The sequence below is a fragment of the Neophocaena asiaeorientalis genome, unplaced genomic scaffold, assembly GCF_003031525.2.
Source record: "Neophocaena asiaeorientalis asiaeorientalis breed wild unplaced genomic scaffold, Neophocaena_asiaeorientalis_V1.1 scaffold703, whole genome shotgun sequence".
Classification (NCBI taxonomy): domain Eukaryota; kingdom Metazoa; phylum Chordata; class Mammalia; order Artiodactyla; family Phocoenidae; genus Neophocaena; species Neophocaena asiaeorientalis.
This window is the reverse complement of record NW_020174434.1, coordinates 1,690,351-1,712,546: the sequence shown is the minus strand read 5'-3', so window position 1 is coordinate 1,712,546 and position 22,196 is coordinate 1,690,351. Positions and strand designations below refer to the sequence as shown.

At 38.5% G+C, this 22,196-nt stretch overlaps 1 pseudogene; it reads right to left on the bottom strand.

The window, feature by feature from the left end:
* Nucleotides 1-19,286: 19,286 nt before the first annotated feature.
* On the bottom strand, nt 19,287-21,809 carry LOC112407573 (cytokine receptor-like factor 3 pseudogene; annotated as a pseudogene).
* Between the last annotated feature and the right edge of the window lie 387 nt (nt 21,810-22,196).

Genomic DNA, 22,196 nt, shown 5'->3' with positions numbered 1-22,196 from the left:
TGGTTATTTAGTAGTGTATTGTCAAGCCTCCATGTGTTTGTATTTTTTATTGATTTTTTTCCCCTGTAATTGATATCTAGTCTCGTAGTGTTGTGGTCAGAAAGGATACTTGATATGATTTCAATTTTCTTAAATTTGCCAAGGCTTGATTTGTGACCCATGATATGATCTATCCTGGAGAATGTTTCATGAGCACTTGAGAAGGAAATGTTTTCTGTTGCTTTTGGATCCTGTAATTCATTTCTAATCTCATAGCATTGTGGTCACAAAAGATACTTGATATGATTTCAATTTTCTTAAATTTGCCAAGGCTTGATTTGTGACCCATGATATGATCTATCCTGGAGAATGTTTCATGAGCACTTGAGAAGGAAATGTTTTCTGTTGCTTTTGGATGGAATATCCTATAAATATCAATAAAGTCCCTCTTTTTTAATGTGTCATTTAAAGCTTGTGTTTCCCTATTTACTTTCATTTTGGATGATCTGTCCATTGGTGAAAGTGGGGTGTTAAAGTCCCCTACTATGATTGTGTTACTGTCAATTTCCCCTTTTATGGCTGTTAGCATTTGCCTTAAGTATTGAGGTGCTCCTATATTGGGTGCACAATATTTACAATTGTTATACCTTCTTCTTAGAATGAGTATCCTATAAATATCAATAAAGTCCCTCTTTTTTAATGTGTCATTTAAAGCTTGTGTTTCCCTATTTACTTTCATTTTGGATGATCTGTCCATTGGTGAAAGTGGGGTGTTAAAGTCCCCTACTATGATTGTGTTACTGTCAATTTCCCCTTTTATGGCTGTTAGCATTTGCCTTAAGTATTGAGGTGCTCCTATATTGGCTGCACAATATTTACAATTGTTATACCTTCTTCTTAGAATGATCCCTTGATCATTATGTAGTGTCCTTCCTTGTCTCTTTTAATAGTCTTTATTTTAAAGGCTATTTTGTCTGATATGAGAATTGCTACTCCAGCTTTCTTTTGATTACCATTTGCATGGAATATCTTTTTCCACCTCTCACTTTCCATCTGTATGTGTCCCTAGGTTTGAAGTGGGTCTCTTGTAGACAGCATATATACGGGTCTCGTTTTTGTATCCATTCAGCCAGTCTATGTCTTTGGTTGGAGCACTTAATCCATTTACATTCAAGGTAATTATTGATATGTATGTTCCTATTACCATTTTCTAAATTGTTTTGGGTTTGTTATTGTAAGTGTTTTCCTTCTCTTGTGTTTCCTGCCTAGAGAATTTCCTTTAGCATTTTTTGTAAGCTGGTTTGGTGTTGCTGAATTCTCTTAACTTTTGCTCATCTGTAAAAGTTTTCATTTCTCTGTCAAATCTGAATGAGATTCTTGCTGGGTAGAGTAATCTTGAATATAGGTTTTTCCCTTTCATCACTTAAATATGTCCTGCCACTCCCTCTGGCTTGTAGATCTTCTGCTGAAAGATCAGCTGTTTAGCTTATGGAGATTCCCTTGTATGTTATTATTATTATTTTTTCCTTGCTGCTTTTAATATGTTTTCTCTGTATTTAATTTTTGATAGTTCGATTAATATGTGTCTTGGCTTATTTATCCTTGGATTTATCCTGTATTGGACTCTCTGTGCTTCCTCAACTTGACTATTTCCTTTCCCATCTTAAGGTAGTTTTCAACTATAATCTCTTCAAATATTTTCTCAGTCCCTTTCTTTTTCTCTTCTTCTTCTGAGACCCCTATAATTCGAATGTTGGTGTGTTCAATATTGTCCTAGAGTTCTCTGAGTGTGTCCTCAATTCTTTTCATTCTTTTTTCTTTATTCTGCTCTGTGGTAGTTATTTCCACTATTTTATCTTCCAGATCACTTATCCGTTCTTCTGTCTCAGTTATTCTGCTATATATTCCTTCTTGAGAATTTTAAATTTCATTTAATGTGTTGTTCATTATTGTTTCTTTGCTCTTTTAGTCTTTTAGGTCCTTGTTGAACTTTTCTTGTATTTTCTCCTTTCTTTTTCCAAGATTTTGGATCATCTTTACTATCATTACTCTGAAATGTAGTAATGATAGGTACAGGTAGACTGCCGATTTCCTCTTCATTTGTTTGGTCTGGTGGTTTTTACCTTGCTCCTTCATCTGCTGTGTGTTTCTCTGTCTTCTCATTTTGCTTAACTTACTGTGTTTGGGGTCTCCTTTTGGCAGGCTGCAAGTTTGTAGTTCCTATTGTTTTTTGGTGTCTGCCCCCAGTGGCTAAGTTTGGTTCAGTGGGTTGTGTAGCCCTCCTGGTGGAGGAGACTGGTGCCTGTATTCTGGTGGATGAGGCTGGATCTTTTCTTTCTGGTGTTCAGGACCCCATGGTGATGTGTTTTGGGGTGTCTGTGGCCTTATGATGAGTTTAGGCAGCCTCTCTGCTAATGGGTGGTTTTGTGTTCCTGTTTTGCTAGTTGTTTGGCATAGGGTGTCCAGCAATGGATCTTGCTGGTCGTTGAGGGGAACTGGGTCTTAGCGTTGAGGTGGAGATCTCTGAGAGAGCATTTGTCATTTGATGTTACATGGAGCTGGGATGTCTCTGGTTGACCAATATCCTGAACTTGGCTCTCCCACCTCAGAGGCACAGTCCTGACATCCGGCCAGAGCACCAAGACACTGTCAGCACATGGCTTAGAAGGAAAGGGAGGAAAAAAGAAATAATAAAAAAAGTTATTAAAATAAAAGATATATTATTAAAAATAAAAACGTTAAAAAGTCATAAAAAAAAGAAAGAAAGAAAGAAGTGAACAACCAACCAAATAAAGAAATCCACCAATATAACAAGCACTAAAAACTATTTGAAGAACAAAAAAAATTAGGATAGACAGAACCTTAGGACAAATTGTAAAAGCAAAGTTATACAGACAAACTCACACTAAGAAACATACACATACACACAAACACAAAAAGAGATAAAGGAAAAAAAAATGTATATACAAAAAATGAAAAAGGATAGAGCAACCAAATCAATAAACAAATCTACCAATGATAATATACTGTAAATACTAAACTAAGATAAACATAAAACCAGAAACAAATTAGATGCAGAAAGCAAACTCCAAGTCCAGAGTTGCTCCCAAAGTCCACTGCTTCAATTTTGTGGTGATTCATTGTCTAGTCAGTTATTCCAGAAATGCAGGGTACATCAAGTTGATTGTGGAGCTTTAATCCACTGCTCCTGAGGCTACTGGGAGAGATTTCCCTTGCTCTTCTCTGTTCGCACAGCTCCTGGGGTTCAGCTTTGGATTTGGCCCTGCCTCTGAGTGTAGGTCGCCTGAAGGCCTCTGTTCTTCACTCAGACAGGATGGAGTTAAAGGAGCAGCTGATTAGGGGGTTCTAGCTCACTCAGGCTGGGGAGAGGGAGGGGTATGGAATGCAGGGTGAGCCTGCGGTGGCAGAGGCTGGCGTAACATTGCACCAGCTTGAGGCATGCCATGCATTTTCCCGGGGAAGTTGTCCCTGGCTCACGGGACCCTGGTCGTGGTGGGTTGCACAGGCTCCCGGGAGGGGAGGTGTGGATAGTGACCTGTGCTTGCACACAGGCTTCTTGGTGGCTGCTGCAGCAGCCTTGGTGTTTCATGCCTGTCTCTGGTGTCCGCGCTGATAGCTGCGGCTCGCAGCCATCTCTGGATCTCATTTAGGTAGTGCTCTGAATCCCCTCTCCTCATGCACCCACAACCAGTGGTCTCTTGCCTCTTAGGCAGTTCCAGACTTTTTCCCAGACTCCTTTTCGGCTAGCTGTGGTGCACTAGCCCCCTTCAGGCTGTGTTCACATAGCCAACCCCAGTCCTCTCCCTGGGATCTGACCTCCAAAGACTGAGCCTCAGCTCCCAGCGCCCACCTGCCCTGGCGGGTGAGCAGACAAGCCTCTTGGGCTGGTGAGTGCTGGTCAGCACTGATTTGTGTGTGGGAATCTCTCCTCTTTGCCCTCTGCACCTCTGTTGCTGTGCTCTCCGTCGTAGCTCTGAAGCTTACCCGCCGCTACTCCCCATCTCCACCAGTGAAGGGCCTTCCTAGTGTGTGAAAACTTTTCCTCCTTCACAGCACCCTCCCAGAGGTGTAGGTCCCATCCCTATTCTTTTGTCTCTGTTTTTTCTATTTTCTTTTGCCCTACCCAGGAACGTGGGTAGTTTCTTGCCTTTTGGGAAGTCTGAGGTCTTCTGCCAGCGTTTGGTTGGTGTTCTGTAGGAATTGTTCCACATGTAGATGTATTTCTGATGTATTTATGGGGAGGAAGTTGATCCTTACATCCTACTCCTCTGCCATCTTGAAGGTCCAGTGTGTATGATGGGTTTCCCATTCTGAATTCTTGTGCTCATGCTCAAGTTTTTCATAAATTGACTCTATCCCCCTAAGACAGGCATTTGTCCTGTGGTATTTCCAGTCATGATTGTGTTCTCTCCAAAATGTGCCATCCTCCTCCTCTGCTTTCCTGTCCTGGTCAGACCATTTTCCCTTGCGACATGGGTCTTCTTTTCCATTTAGGTAGAGCAGGTATTCCAAACTGGCCACCTGAAGGGCAGTCTGGCCCTCAGAATTATTTAGTTTGACTCATATGTGTGTGTGTTTGTTTGTTTCAATGCATTTGATATCCTTCTTGTCTGGAAAGTTCTCAAAGTAGGAGAACACAGGCCCCCTACTCTGGATTGATAAACATGAGGCCAATTCATGTGTTGTGTGCATGACTGATCTTTTGAAAGCATTTGTTGCATTTGCTTTTGAGTCCCGACCTATATATTGCCTATAAAACTCATAATAATTGAACATACACCTCATTGAAGGAAACTTGCACCTCCTCCAAGGAGCTCCAAGACCTTCTCCAAGGCTGAGGAGCAGACTAGGCATAGATTGCAGATTACTTATAGATTATAGTTTGAATAGGTTGAGTGTTATGGCTTCTAAGAGACTAGGATTGATAGGAAGTTCATAGATAACAGACCTGTGATTATCATTTTGCTGGAGCTAAAGAACCATTTATTAATTGAATGTTTTTGTGTTCTCTGATCTTTATTCAATCTTATTTCCTGAGCATCTGTTGAGTATATTTTTATTTAAAACATTCCAAATGACTAGGGTATAAAGACCAAAGACCCTGAAAAACAAAACAAAGAAAAAAAAATTAAATCATAGGATGGGAGATGGAGACATAAAACGATCATAAATCACAGTCCAGTGCGTTGAGCCATTGCTGAGACACTTTACAGAAGGAACGAGGGTTTGACTCAATATGTGCTGATACAGCATGGTGACTAGAGTTAATAATACTGTAATAGGTACTGTTGGAGAGATCTTAAAAGTTCTCATCACAAGAAAAAATAGTTTGTAACTATACATGGTGACAGATGTTAACTAGACTTATTGTGGTGATCATTTTGCAATATATACAAATATTAAATCATTATGTTGTACACCTGAAACTGATATAATGTTATATGAAACATATCTCAATAAAGAAAAGATAATTTGTCTGAAAAAGAAAATATGTGCTGATCTTCACATGACCTTGGGAGGTAGTCTGGAAGATGCATGGCTTATGGAGATGAATTTTAAGCTTCTGCAATAACTATAACCATAGTCATAGTTAGGAAGGTTTGGCACCTTGTTCTGTTATGAACTCTGCTGGTTTTGAGGATCCATCAACCTCAAAGCTTTTATAGGAATAATTGGTATAGTGAGTTTCATATTTTCCCAGCCACTTCACATTAAATATACTCTGTTATATACTCTGTTATATTTTATTTTTGGTGTGTCTTTCATTATATGGTCTATTGTCTAACTTTTTACAATTGGTACTTTGGTTTTTTTAAAAAGACCTAATTGAGTTAAATAAATAATCAATTATACAAGTAAACAGTAAAACTTGATGTTTTGCCATATTTTTTACAACAGTGACACTATGACCAGGTCAAGATACTGAACATCCATCATCCCCACTCTCCTTGTTGCACCTCCTCATAGACCCTCCCCCATCCTCGCGCACCTGCTAATGTGCTTTCTGTTTTAAAGATTAGTCTGCACTTAATGGAGCCAAGCGGGATGCACTCTTTCTTGGTAGGGAAGAAGGGTCATTCATCTTCCTTCAGTCAGTATCATTATTCTGAGATTCATTCATTCGTGTTGCATATATCAATTCATTCTTTTTTTATTACTGAGTAGTATTCGTTGTTTGAATATATCACGATTTGTTTACCTGTTCACCTTTTGATGGGCATTGTGGTGGTTTCCAGCCTTGAGCTGTTACAAACAAAGCTGTTATGAACATGATGGACAAATCTTGGACAGGAACATGCTTTCACTTATCTTAGGAAAAAGCAAACAAAAAAAAATTAATGGAATAACTGTTTTACATGGTAGGTGTATATTTACTTAAGAAAGTGCCCAAGTGTTTTCCCCTTGGGCTGTGTCATTCTGCAGCCACACCAGCATTGTGGAGGGTTCTGGCTGTTCAGCATTCCTGGTAATATTTTGTATTGCCCTTTCCTTTTTTTCTTCCAATATTAGCCTTTCTGAGAAGTGTACAGTTCTATCATACTACTTTTTAATTTGTGATTTCTTAATGACTAATGATGTTGAACGTCTTTTCATATGCTTGTTCATAATCAGTAGTATATCTTCTTTTGTGATGTGTATGTTCAACTATGTTACCCTTCTTTTCACTGACATTTGTCTTCTTAGCTGAGTTCTGGGAATTCTCTATATATGATGGATACATGTCCTTTGTCAGAGACATGATTTATGAATATTTTCTAAGAGCCTGAGGTTTGTTTTTCATTCTCTTAACAGAATATTTCAAAGAACAGATGTTTTTAATTTTGATGAGGTCCACAGAATAGAAAGAGCTGACTGAGAATAAGCCCAAAATGGAAACCACAAATTCCAGACATGAAAAATGGACCTCGTCTACTTGAAAACTGGGGTCAGCTGTATCTCAAGACAGTCACACTCAGACAGGCTGATAGCCAAAATGTTGTTCATTTTTTCCATCATACTAATTTTAAATGGGCCACATGATTCACAGCCCCAGTGGAGTTACATGCTTCTTGATTTGGGAACTAAATTCAGGACACTTAGCTACCATTTTGAAATTATTATATAGGAAACATGACACACTGAGATTATTCTAATACCAAGTTTCAAATCATAGGATATTGTCCTATCTGAGACTGTGAAAAAGTCTGGTAAACAAACCATGCAAATGTGCAATGTTATAGAAGTGAACTCTATCAAGAAATTTAAAAAATAAAAAAATTAAAAATAATCCTCAGGCAATGACAAATTAGAAATTAGTTTTATTTTCAGCTTTTATTAACTGTTAATCTCTTTTTTTTTACCAAATTAGAATTCTCTTTGCATGACAAGAGGATTTTGATGCCCCATCAGGGTAGAAATACCAGTAGAAAGACACATTTTAGTTGTGTCTGTGTGGACATCATCCTGTGAGAATAAAGCTGAAACTTTGGATCTTATGATGAAGGAGTCATAACAAAATATTTTGGAAGCATTTCAAGACATTTCTACAAACTATTTGTTTCTGGAAGGATGGGAAATTATATACATGTACTTTTTCAGGGTTCAGTACAAATTATTTGGAATCAATTTTAAGAATCACAGTGATGGGACCTGAAAGAGAGAGAGAGAGAGGAAAGAAGGAAGGAAGGGAGGGAGGGAAAAAAAGAAAGAAAGAAAGAAAGAAAGAAAGCAAGATAATAATAAGCAAGCACTTACATTCAGGAATGAAGATTCTCTCCAACTCATCCATTTGGATTCTAGAGCCCAAGGTAAAACATTTCCCCAACAGTTTACTCTAAACAAAGCAGGATAGGTAATAAACAGGACTGCAGTGGTTAGATCACATCTACAGCAGGGTTTCAGAGTAAATAGGGGTTAGAGAGGGCCCTGAGGTTGCTTGTTTTGAAACAGAAAGATACACAGTGGCTGCTCACCTTAATGTTCTCTTCCCTCAACACTGTTTCTCTAACCTTAAGACACTGCTCAGGATGGAGATGAAATTAAATGCCAATGTTGAATATTTTGCTGTGACAAGACTGTGATATCACCCACCAGGATCTGTCTGCTGGAAATTCCAGAAGTACTTAAGTGGAACTACCACGTATCCAGTAGGGGGAGAAGTTGTAAGTTTGTAAGTAGACAGCATCTCAAGTTTATATATCACAAAGACACTGTGAGCAATACACTATGGGGACAAATTCAGTACATTTGATACTTTCCCTCCTCTGTTCAGAAAACAAAGTTTTGGTTTTGCCCATTCAATGTATTCCCTTTATTCAAAAGTTTTTGTTTTGTTTTGTTTTCCTTCTCAAACTAGTCTTTGGGTTTTCATGATGCAGACTCTGAGGCTAAATATAAAGAAATAGGAGTGAGATGCAGAAGATAAGCGTTCAAGGACCAGAGGTACCTGGGCTGAAGCTGCAGGAGAACTGGACAGAGAACAAATTGAAAGAGTAAGTACAGGTTTTAGGAGGCAGGATTTTTGCTGCTTGGTTGTATTGCTTTGATGTCGACCCTGTTCTAAGGTTGCAGCTTTAATGGTACTCCTTTAAATAACAGCCCTTCCATACTTGCCATGATTTGCCGTGTACAAGGACATATGTCTGAGGATTTTTATTTATTTATTTATTTATATATTTTTTGCACTATGCAGGCCTCTCACTGTTGTGGCCTCTCCCGTTGCGGAGCACAGGCTCCGGACGCGCAGGCTCAGCGGCCATGGCTCACGGGCCCAGCCGCTCTGTGGCATGTGGGATCCTCCCAGACCGGGGCACGAACCCACGTCCCCTGCATTGGCAGGCAGACTCTCAACCACTGCACCACCAGGGAAGCCTTGTCTGAGGATTTTTAAAGCAATAAACCAAACGCATAGGTTCGTTTATACTGGAAGATATTACATTTGTCAAAATATATTTTAAAAAATGTGTGTGGAAATGGACAAATCAGAGAAAAAGAAAGTTCTTATAGTTTTAAGAGTTGATATGAGGGTTTGAAGAGTGATGTGGAATAAAGCTATGAAAATCTTTCAGAATACATGGGGAAAAGAGAAACAAAGATACACATTGAGGTCCTATCAGATGAAAGATGACATTTAGAGAATAAATCTAATCTATTTCAAAAAGACAGAAAAGGGCTTCCCTGGTGGCACAGTGGTTGAGAGTCTGCCTGCCGATGCAGGGGACACGGGTTCGTGCCCCGGGCCTGGAAGATCCCACATGTCGCGGAGCGGCTGGGCCCGTGAGCCATGGCCGCTGAGCCTGTGCGTCCGGAGCCTGTGCTCCGCTACGGGAGAGGCCACAACAGTGAGAGGCCCGCGTACCGCAAAAAAAAAAGAAAGAGAGAGAGAAAAGAAAAAAAGGACAGGTGAACAAACCAGAAAAATAGAAAGGATTTTTCTCAGAAAAAAAGATGATGAGTCTTCTCCTTATTCTGAGAGCTCATCCACACTCTCTTCTCTTTCTGCTCCTACAAAGGTGACATTTTCCTGGCCCCTTGCAGTTAGGAGTGACCATGAACTAGTTCCAGTGAGTGGGTCTGTGCAGGAAGAGAAATGATCATTTCCAAGCCAAGGCATCTAAGTGCCAGCATGCGTCTCCAGGATCTTCCTCTCTGCCTGCTTTGGAAATATATTACAATGATGGACGATGAAGTGGAGATTGAAGCATCCAGGATCTTTGAGATACTGCAGGGAGATGGCTGCCCAGAGCCTAGCCTGGACCCTTGAGGGCCATTAAATACATAAAAATGTCCTTATGTTAGGCTGCTGAGATATTTGTGTTGTTTGTTACTGAGACATAAGACTTTCTTCTCTTTTAATATAGTTATCTTGATCTCGATGTTTTATAAATTTCTTGTGTAATTTCCATGTCATTTAGCAGCAAAAAATCTGTAGGGCAGATTGTGAACAAAACTTTAGTATTAAGTATGGATATTAGCAAAAGTTTTCAATTAATGTACAAAAGACAGGTTGTATGCCCTGGATCATTGCTGTGATAACAACAAGAAGAGAGATTGGAAACTATTATAAATCAAATAGCCACATTAAAAGGTAATACCAAGAGCAGATGAAATTCATATTTAGGAAAAAAAGAAAAAAAATAAAGTCATTTGCTTTATGGGAAATTGTAAATTCTGTCTTTTGGGAATTTCAAAGCTTCGGAAGCCCCTGCTTTTCCTTAACCCCCTTCCTCTGCTCCCTGATAACCTGCACATTCAGGGCACCTCAAGTTAGCCAAACACGCCCACTCAGACAGCATTTTCCAGTGTGCTCTGACCCACCTACTGCAGAATTCTCTCGAGGTGACTGTGACAGTGCAGGCTACTTGTCCCCACTCCAGACTTCAGTGAATCAGAGTATCAAGCCCCTGGGGATGAGGGAATTCTGTAGTAACAAGTTCCCCAGATGAATTTTATATACTGTAAAGCTTGAGAAATAATCCATTAAAGACTTTTCTCATCTAATAGACCCTTTCAATGGCTAATCTCCCTCAATACATTATGTTCTGGGGTGACTTTTATTGTTTCATCATGTGTCATATTCTTATTAGCATTACAATATAGTTGATTGTTAGATTAGTATGAGAAGCCAAATATTTTCCTGGACAACAGGATAGATGAGGTAATCTTGCAGAGGTCAGAGAGAACTAGTACTGAAGAAGGATGCGTGGATTAAACTCCTTCTTCTGTTATGAAAATCATCCCGATATTCATCCTGAAAATACATTACTAATTTTAAATCTAAAAAATATGTGAGGTTAAGTCGTTGCTTTATAGACTCACTATATACCCTTTTTATTTGATAAGCTAACATGATTGCTGTAATTCTATATAGTATTACAATAATAAAATAGCACATCTATCAAAAACATGGCTGATCACTTATAACAATGACACTAAGGCACTTGTGTGTATGTGTGTGTGTGTGTGTGTGTGTGTGTGTGTATGGGAGAGTGTAGCACCACAGATGCATTAAACATGTACAGAATGCTTACAAGAGAACCCCTCAGGCTCTCTCCTTATGTGCCTTTTATTTTGTTTTGCAGATTGCTTGAGCTGGTTGCCAGCTAAGCTACCTGAAAACAGCAACAACAAAAATTGTCAGAGCAGGAGATTTGCTGCTTGAGGCGGTTACTACTTTTTAAAGGTGTATGGGTGAGAATGTAATGAGGAAGAAAAGATAGAGGTAAAATAGAAAATAAGAATAAGTTTGAAAAAGGAGCTATGCACCAGAAAAGAAAACAGTTTCCTTACAGTCACACCAACCTTCTACAGGCAAATTTATTTTATTTGTTTATTTATTTATTTATTTTTGGCTGTGTTGGGTCTTCATTGCTGCACGATGGATTTCCCTAGTTGCGGCGAGTGGGGGCTACTCTTCGTTGTGGTGCACGAGCTTCTCATTGTGGTGCCTTCTCTTGTTGCAGGGCACGGGCTCTAGGCACATGGGCGTCAGTAGATGTGGTGCACAGGCTCAGTAATTGTGGCTCGTGGGCTTAGCTGTTCCACAGCATGTGGATCTTCCTGGATCAGGGCTTGAACTCGTGTCCCCTGCATTGGTAGGTGGATTCTTAACCACTGCACCACCAGGGAAGCCCCTACAGGCAAATTAAAAATCCTCTGTACTTCTGAAAAATCTGAGGGGTTGCCCTGTATATGTTTGGTAATAAAAGCCAAAGAGGATTGAATTTCTTTTTTCCATGGAGGGGAGAATAGTGTGAAATCTGGGGTGGGGAAGGGAAGTACACAGGAGCGAGAGGAAGGAGGTGGTAAGCCTGGTAGTTTTTGAGGGAAAGTTGGAGCAAAAAACTCTTATTCTTTGTTGAGGAATTTATGTAGCTGTTTATCTCTTCATGGAGTTTTGGGGAAAGTCTGTAATGCTTCTAGGGGGTGATCTAGGGCAACTCTGAAAGGGAAGTGACTGAACTAGTACATGAGCCTCAGAAGGTAGAAAGGAGACCATACGTAAAGAGGTCCTTGGGGAATTCTCAGATATCTTTGGGACAATTTATTTAAAACTATGACATTGGAAGTTCCTACTGTTATACTCTCTCCATTGTTACATTGGAGTTGCAATTATATTCATTGTAAGAAAACTAGAATTGTGTATGACTTAGTAGAAAAGTTTATACCATATTCCAAATTTCAGTTCTCCAACACTTCATTTCCCAATATTTTCTGAAAGACTACTAAGCATGAGTACCGAGCACCAGTACCCCATGGGACACATTGTTTAGAGCAGAGAAGAAGGCTCAGTTTACATCTAAACTAGGTCCTCAGGGATGAGTTGGGATTGCCAACTGGATCATCAGGGTGGGGCAGGGACTAGAGGCTGGAGGTGTGGGCACATGGGTTCCACTATGGAAGAGTGCTGTGATGACCAGGAACAGTACTTTGTCCAGCTGGAAAGAGTAACAGACGTGGAGACTGAAGGATCACAAGCAATCTAATACACCAAGTTAAGGAGTTTAGATATTAACCTGCCAATGATGAAGAATTTTATGCAATCAGATTTGCATTAAAAACATCACTCAGGTAGAGTGTAAGGAACCTGCTGCTTAACCAGAAAATGTCCCTAATTTATTCACAAAATCTAGGCACTCAGGAAACCCATCAGTTGATGCTTTTCCATGGTGGGGATGCTGCTGGATTATGGATTCCTCTGTTCCTCTTGTCGTGATGGTGTGTCCACTCTCTTGGCTTTTCATGGACTGGAGACCAGTGATGATGATAATAGAAATACCAACCATGTTCAAAAAAGCCCATTCCTTTGAATCGTGTCTTTTTATTTCTCACAGTGTTTGGGGGATTTAGCAGGTGAAATGGCAGACTGAAAGGGAAAATACAGCATTTTAAAATGAAGATACATGGAGATCATGTTTGTCAGAATGTCCCTCACTCCTGCCTTCTTACTCTCTCCCTGTTTATATATGCACACACACAGATATCCACAAACAAGCTTCACAACTGAGTCTTTACTTTAACACCCCACTTACACCAATGGACAGATCATCCAAACAGAAAATAAATAAGGAAACACAAACTTTAAATGACACAATAGACCAAATAAATTTAATTGATATTTATACAACATTCCACCCGAAAGTGGCACTTTCTTCTCAAGTGCACATGGAACATTCTCCAGGATAGATCACATCTTAGGTCACATATCAAGCCTCGGAAAATACAAGAAAACTGAAATCATATCAAGCATCTTTTCTGACCAAAACGCTATGAGATTGGAAATCAGTTAGAGGAAAAAAACTGTAAAAATCACACATACACAGAGGCTAAACAGTGTGCCACTAAATAACCAAGACATCACTGAATAAATCAATGAAGAAATAGGAAAAATACATAGAAAAAAATGACAATGAAAACACAATGACCTGAAGCCTGCGGGATGCAGCAAAAACAGTTCTAAGAGGGAAGTTTATAACAATTCAATATCACCTCAAGAAACAAGAAAAATCTCAAATAAACAATCTAACTCTACACCTAAACAACTAGAGAAAGAAGAACAAAGAAAACCCAGTCAGTAGAGGAAAGGAATCATAAAGATCAGAGCAGAAATAAATGAAATAGAAATGAAGTAAACAATAGCAAGGATCAATAAAACTAAGAGCTGTTTCTTTGAGAAGATAAACAAAATTGATAAACCCTTAGTCATACTCATCATGAAGAAAAGGGAGAGGATGCAAATCAATAAAATGAGAAATGATAAAGGAGAAATCACAACTGACACTGCAGAAATAACAAAAGTTTATAAGAGACTACTACAAACAGCTATATGCCAATAAAATGGACAACCACGAAGAAATGGACAAATTCTTGGAAAGGTACAATTTTCCAAGACTGAACCAGGAAGAATTAGAAAATATAAAGAGACTTATCATAAGTAATGAAATTGAAACTGTGATTAAAAATCTTCCAACAAACAAAAGCCCAGGACCAGATGGCTTCACAGGTGAATTCTATCAAACATTTAGAGAAGAGCTAACACCGATTCTTCTCAAACTCTTCCAAAAAATTGCGGAGGGAGAAACACTCCCAAATTCATCCTTTGAAGCCACAATCACCCTGATACCAAAACCAGAAAAAGTTATCAAGAAAAAAGATTTTCAATATCACATCAATATCACTGATGAACATAGATGCAATCCCACTGCTGGGCATATACCCTGAGAAAGCCATAATTCAAAAAGAGACACGTAGCACTATGTTCAATGAAGCACTATGTACAATAGCTAGGGCATGGAAGCTACCTAAATGTCATTGACAGATGAATGGATGAAGAAGATGTGGCACATATATACAGTGGACTATTACTCAGCCATAAAAAGAAACAAACTTGAGTTATTTGTAGTGAAGTGGATGGACCTAGAATCTTTCATACAGAGTGAAGTAAGTCAGAAAGAGAAAAACAGATACCATATGCTAACTCATATATATGGAACCCCCCCAAAATTGGAAAGATAGTGGCTACATAAAGGGCAGTTATGTGTTTTTGCACAGAGGTGTGGGTCTACTGTCTGCCATATAGATAGATGCTCAATGAATATGAACCAAAATGGGGTGATGATGATGATTTGATGGCTAAAATGACTTCATATACATTAATGTATTAGTTAGGAATAATACATAAAACATTTGAAAGGGGGAGAGAGAGAGAGAGAGAGAAAGAGAAATTTTGTAGGATTTTCCCAGAAGTCGACTTGGTGCTCAGCCTTAATGTCTGGGTCTCTCATCCACATCCCTGGTACCCATTACTACTGTGCTGCAGATACACAGCTAAACAATTATGTGAGGACCAGGGAAACTCTAGAGGATAAAACCCTTAATACAATTTGAAATGCTTATATTACGAAGAATTAGCTGGTTGCTCTTATGAGTATAGGTAATACTTCGAAAAGATGATGCAAAGACATGGAGACTTATATTCCATTAGCCACTAACTACCAAACAGTATTTCTTTTTTAAACAGACAGAAGTTTTGTTAACAGATTATGTAACAGAATATCAGTGATTCATGCACATATTTTTGTTCTTCTTTTGCAAATTACATTTTTTTCTACAGAGATTAATTTGCAAACTCTTTGTTGTGGAACATCATGTACACTTTCATATTCTAACATTTGTTAAGAATGTTATTCTTTATACAAATGATAACATTTTAGTTGCTTCTCATAGTTTCAGGGGGAAATGCCATTTTAGAATCTAGCAAGTGATACAAGGAAGATTCGCAAAGCTCAGCTGGAGGATCAAAAGTTTGCTCACTCAGGTATAATTTGGAACATTTTAAACAATTCAAAGTTTATGAAAAGTGATACCTCCTATATATATATGTTTATATATATACACACACAAGTTGATATTTATAAGGTCAGTATCTGTGGGAGCCTATTCACTTGAGGTTATTTTGTTGTAAAACATGTAATTAGTTAAAGTTCCCTTCCACCCTATCCCACCCCCCATTTGCCTTAGGCTAAAGCAAAATTTCAAAGGAGCTACAAAAGTTCAGTGGCCTTCCGAGATCCCCTGTAGGGTTCTTTAGTTTCACTGGCTGTTAATCTGAAAGTTGCTTAATGCTACTTGAATGAAATTTATCCAGATCCTAACGAGGATTGATGAGGGAATTTGTAAACTTGGTTTCAGTTTTTAGGAGGTGATGATTCTGGACTCTCAACAGAGAGGTCCTTGTGGCTATTGATGTGATGGGTTTAGTTCACCCAAATATCCCTGTTGCCTTTGAGCTCAGCTGAACACCTGTAAAAGCAGAAACGATGCAGCCAGTGAATGGGTAACCTACTTATGCATAGGACATGAATCACAAAGAAAGCAGAGTGCTCACGTTAAATGAAACAGGAGTTAGTTCTGTACGTACTTTAATGAGTCGGTTTTAACATAAAACGAGATTGTATCTTTTGGCTATCTCTGCTGCTAGTTTTAGAGGACAGCAGAACACGGTTAAATGACTCTACTACACATTATACTCATGCAGAATTGTCTTGGTAATGAATGTTAGCACAATTCATACAGCTTCATGTACTGAAACTGACAGTTCTCAACCCAAGAACATGTTTAACTGGAATCAGTGAAAAAATCATGATTTGACAGGGAATTTATCACATCACTCACAACTCTTCCTACTTGTCCACACAAAACTTGAAAATTTGGGAAAAAAAGAACTTTCTTCCAAGTTTTAAAAATTGGTGTATTCCAGTGGTGTATCCATCAGTGAAATATGTAACAACACTGCAGTGTAAAAAAATAGTGGTGTACCCATTAGTGAAATATGTAACAACACTGCAGCGTTACCAGCCAAGCTAAATGACGATGTGACGTTTTTAACTGTAGTGAAAGATCCCAAGTCTGAAGGGTCATTCTAGGAGACGATCCCTTACAAAACTCTCATAACTGTCATCATCATTAATGATGTCCCATGCCTCCTCTCTTTATGTTTAGTGCCAGAGTCCTTTGAAAGTAATATGATTATATCAAGCCCTAACAAACTTGACTTGACAGACTTCATTATAAGAATAAACATTTCTTTCAATAAAGTTACAAACTCATGCACCATATTTATAAAAACACACTTTCGCCACTTAATAGCTTTCAGAAAAGACATCTGATTCCACTTTCACCCATCACTGAGGTTCTAATTACTTTGATTTAATAGCTGTGGGATTTTATTTTTTACTGATCAGATTCCTCACTAATACGTAGCAGAAAAGAAACATTAGAATTGCCAGGGCTGTAGTTAAAGTCAGTTGGATCCAATTTATTTTCTCCAGTGCTATCGTATTGAAAATATCTTTGATGTTCCTCTAGCTATATTTATTTTGTGAACCTAAATATTTGATGCATGATGAAACCATGGAAAAAATAATGAATTTGACCTGAATTTATATGTTTCTATAGAAAGTTGCATACTCTTAGACTGAAACAGACTTCTTCTCACTACCAACTTAATTGATTTATTTTTTATATCAATTCATTTTTGGAATGATACTGGAGAGACCATTTGGTTTAATATCTGTATTCAGTTGAAACAGTTTACATGTAAGTTAGTGCTAGATCAGTAAAATACTAGTACAAATATACGGAAGCTTTTTAATGTTGATTTCCATTGCGTTATAATCTTACTAGATGTTTTATATATTTTATATAATATTATATATAATATACAATATTTTATATAATACGTGTACTGTACAATATATAATGTATGTTATAATGGTGTCATGATTATCTATGTGATATTACATATATAATTAATATAATATATTAACTTATAAATATTAATATTATATTACTATTATGAATATTAATGATATTAATATAATACATATTCAATTATAAATATTAAAACAGGATTAAGAACTAAGGACTTGAATTTTGAATCTTCACCATTATAGCCAATAATCTTCAGCCAAATCATGCATTCTTTGAGTTTAATATTTTTAATTGGGGTGAAAAATAACTAGTTCACAGGGCTGCTTTGAAGCTGAAAAGAGAAATCACTTTCTGAAAGCATTTTGTAAGTGAACCAGAGCTATACAAATATCATGGATTTACTGTTAGGTGCTGCTTCATATCCTATTTATATAGCAATATGTAGCTTTGACACATTTTGTTCAAGAAATAAAACAGGTTGTATATTATCGCATAATACAAACCTAGATTAATATACTGCAAATTGAATAAATAATAATCTACTTCTAAAATCCACAGGAAGGATAATGAGAAAACTTGAATTCAGTTTTCTTGGGTGGTTTTCTGGGATTGATCACTGCTTATTAGATTAAGTTATGTCTTGACTGTAGCAAGTTGTACAGATAAATATTATACAAAATTCTGTTGGTAATGCAAGTTACGTGTAGAGTCATTTATTCATAGGAGTGGAATAAAATTTTTTACCTTAAAAATTATTGTATTTGCCAATTATTGTTTATACTTCTTGTGTAGCTTTGCAAATGACCTACTTTCAGAGACTAACCAATGTCATCTGTTTTTGAAGCATTTATTGGTATCATGTATTCAGTCATATTAGGAGGAAAATAGCAGGGAATACAGGACAGGGTAGATTATTCTGGAAAGATACCGTTTTTCTACAACGGCGGTGCGTGTGTATGTGTGTGTGTGTCTATTGAAATCATAACAGAAAGGGTGCCCCTCATGACAAAGAAAAGATTCTTGGCCAAAAGGGCAGTGGTAGAGATTGCCCAATGGCCAGCTCAAGTTTATTTGCCCTCCTGGTGTATAATTTTTCCTCTTGTTTACCATTGCTATTTTATTCATTGTTGCAAAAAGTTTGATTGTCTATTCAAATGCTTTGCTGCCACTCCCTTATTTTTTTCTGGTAGAAGAACCTCAACATTTTTTGAACAATATCCTCTTTTAGTCTATGGTCATGCAATCAAGCAAAGGCATCTCCTCCACACCTCCCGATCACCACCAGTCTAAGAGGGCCAATTTTGATTGCTTTACCCTAAGTATGGTGGTTCCTCCCTGCCGTGCTTGGTTGAGGCAAAAGATTAGGGTAATTCTGATGCATGAGGAGACAATTCCTGGGATCACTTCTGAGAGAAGTTTCCTTCACTGTTATAATGAGTCCTATGAAGGGAATTTTCCTTTGGTGAGCACATAGATGGCTGTGTAATGAGGAGATGCTTGGAGCTGTGATAGCCTTCAGAGAACAAAGTTGTGGACAGAGGCCAGTATGCTGAAGAGGGGTCCGTGGAAAAAGGGAAAATTCTAGACCCCTGATAACCCTGAAGCGCCACTGATTTAACCAAATCTGGAAACCTCTTGCCTTTAGATTTCTTGTTATGAGAGAGAATAAAAGTCAATATTTTTAATCAGTTGACTTGGATTTTTGTTGCCTGCAGCTGAATTTATACTAATTATAGCAGAAAATTTCATAAACACAGAGGGGAAATTTAATTTTAATCTTATGTAAATATTTACCAATGCTGACAAGATTTTAAAAATACAGAGTCAGAAATATTTGAAGGACAATTTTGTAAGCTTAAAGTTTATAAAATATGAGTTAATATTTCCTTTATTCACTAACTCATTTATTAATTTGGTGAATTTTAATAAGTAATTTTTATATATCTGAATTAGATCAATTAAGAGAGCAACAAAATTTACTCTGGGCACAGTCAAGCCGAAGCATAGACACCTTTTCCTTTCTGTGTATTATTCTGCTAATTCTGAATCACTTTCAAACTTACAGCTAAATTACAAGTTTGAATAACTTTAAACAATTATTTGAAGGTAAATTGTTGATGTGCTACTTCATCACTCCTGGACACATTACTGTATTTTTCGTACAAACAAGCATATTTTCTTTGATAGAGTTTGGTCAAGAAGACAATCTTTGTCATTGGTCGCCTCACAGTTGCAACTCTGAATGTTAGTGTCTGTCCACAGAAATAAGTTGGCATGCTGAAGTAGAGAACACCCGAGAATTCAGAACGATTCTGGAGCACTGCATTTCTTCAACTACTCAGGCTGGACCCCTCAGCTGTCCATTCATGAGGTATGGGCATGAAATGACCTATCTGGGATGCTCTAAGGCCTCTACTCCCATCACCACAGACTGAACTGGGAATCAACATTGGGGTCTATGTGCCACACCAAGAGTTCAGTTTCAGAGCCCACTCATGCGTCTTGCAAGTGGTTAGAAGTACATTTACAGAACAGGAGCCTGTAATCACCTTGCACCTCTGTACCAGGATGACTCCAGGTTCCTCTGCTAGTTCTTCTAGCTGTGCTGGTCGGTGAGATGCTGCTCTTCCAGGCTTAAAAATGTGGTCTTTCACTATATTAGTAGCTGAGACATCTGATCGAGCAGATCAATAAGGAGAACCACCTGGTAAGCATGTTGGTAACAAGCTGTCCAACTTACAATGTGAGGCCTTTTTGTAAAGCCCGATTTCTCATCCTGTTCTCATGCGACACCAAGAACGGTGACCTCACCGTCCGGGATGGAGTCCTCTGCAGTGTTAGTGCCACACTATATGTGCTTTTGGTGGTCATCCAAAGCTTAGTGGGGTCCTGTTCAGTGGTGTCCACACCATGGGTGGCTCATCAGTCCTCATCCAGGAGTTTCCCAGTGGTTCCCTCTGAACCACTAAAATGCTCTTAAAATGTCCTTAAGACATCCCTTGTCTGTGACGCACGGTCTTTCCTTTTCTTTCTTTTTTGTTTCCTTTTTTTGCTTATTCATGGCAGAATATTATTTTTTTAAAATTACATAGCAAGGTACAGAGAAAAACTGAAGCATTACTAACATTTACGCATTTAGAAATGCTGCCCAACATGCGGACCCTTCCACCACTCCTGGTACTGCGTGTGCTTGTTGCCCCTCTTATTCTGCTTTTAAAATGATCACTGCCTGACATTTTTCCTAAATATCAGGGGCTCATTGTCTTCACTCATTCCATAGCGTTAATTATGATAGTGCTTTTAAGAAGGTGATAGATTATTTGGTAAAGTAGAATTTTACTCTAAAATCTCTTGTGATTTTTCTGTAACGTCTGATGTGATGTGGTCTCTGATCTCTGCACTTCCTGCGGCCCCTGAGGTCCCTGGCCCAGCTCGGCAGTACTTCTGCCTCCCCCCGCCCCTGCCCCCCAGTACTGATGGGCCTCCTGCAGCAGCTCTATCACCCGCTGCCCCAGGTGCAGCGAGCTCTGCTTAAATGTCTAAATATTAATGTCAGTTCAATTAATTGCCAGGTCTGACAGTAAGCATTGCCAAGATGCCTTTTTGTTAAACATGCTTATAATAATATCAAGACTATTATTTTGAAGAGACTCCTCAAGTAGTACAGCCTAATTAAAGTGATACTGAATATCTGTTTTCAGTCTGTTTCTGTCCAATGTTTTTCTCGTAATTAGCCGAACACCCTCTTCACATAATGAAAGTCTTTCAGGCCTGTGCCTACTGGTTCTCAGTAAAGATGCTTAGAATCTTTCTGAAGAGGGATCACAGTACGAAGGAAGAAAGTTAAATTCTTATTGAGGAAAAACCTTCCACATTTCTAAAGAAAGACTTAAATCTGGATTGAAATTAATCAACAAACTGATCAGGTATCTGTATAAAAAATATAGATGTGTTGCCAGATGAGTCTCTGTGTTAAGAGAGAGCTCGTTAGCTACTCTCACACCGAAAAGAACTGAGGATATTAATTGGAAATACAAATCCTGCAAAAAGCACTCTAAGTTAGAAGTCATAATCAAGAGAAACAGAAGAGGGCTTGTCTATAAAGTCAGGGAGGTGCTGTTAAATGGAATTAGACTTTCACACAGAAGGACCTCAGTGCAAACCTGGTTCAACCACTTCCACCACTGACTAGCTTAACATTTCTAGTCTTTAGTTTCTCTATGAAATGGGGGAACATGTAGCAGCCTTGCAGCTTGATATGAGAATTAAACAGACAATTTTCTACACATACACACACAGTTTATTCTATTAGAGGGGGTTAAAAAGTTCAATCCTCATCTCTGAAAGTTATGATCCATATTTCAACATGGTTATCCATTTGTGCAATGGACATTTCTTGAACACCTGGAGCACGTGAATGGCTGTTGTGGTGCAAATTACCAGGTGCTGGGGCATCTGACACGTGGGGGGAGTGAAGTGTGGGTAAATGTTAAGTGTGTCCAGCGCACTTACAACGCTGGACACTGGTTTCCAAAGCAAACACCTAACATGGACCAGCACAGCCTTTCCACCAAGCGGCTCCTCAGCTTGCACTCCACACCAGCCTCCAGTGCTCGCATGCTTCTCACACAAAGCTGAGTCTTACCGTGACTGGAAGGCACATCAGGATCTTCCCTCCACCCTCCTTTTTTTAAAAATTTTTCTGTGTATTTATTTATTTTATTGAAGTATAGTTGATTTACAGTGTTGTGCTAATTTCTGTTGTACAGCAAACGACTCAGTTATACACATATATGCATTCTTTTTTATATTCTTTTCCATTGTGGTTTATTCCAGGATATTGAATATAGCTCCCTGTGCTGTACAGCAGGACCTTGTTGTTCATGCATCCTATATATAATCTTCCCCAGAACAAAACACATGTACCTGGAACAGTGGAGCCGCAGAGCGCTCAGGGCCCCATGTGACCAGGGAATCTGTGAAACTGCTCCATTTGCCTTTCTAAG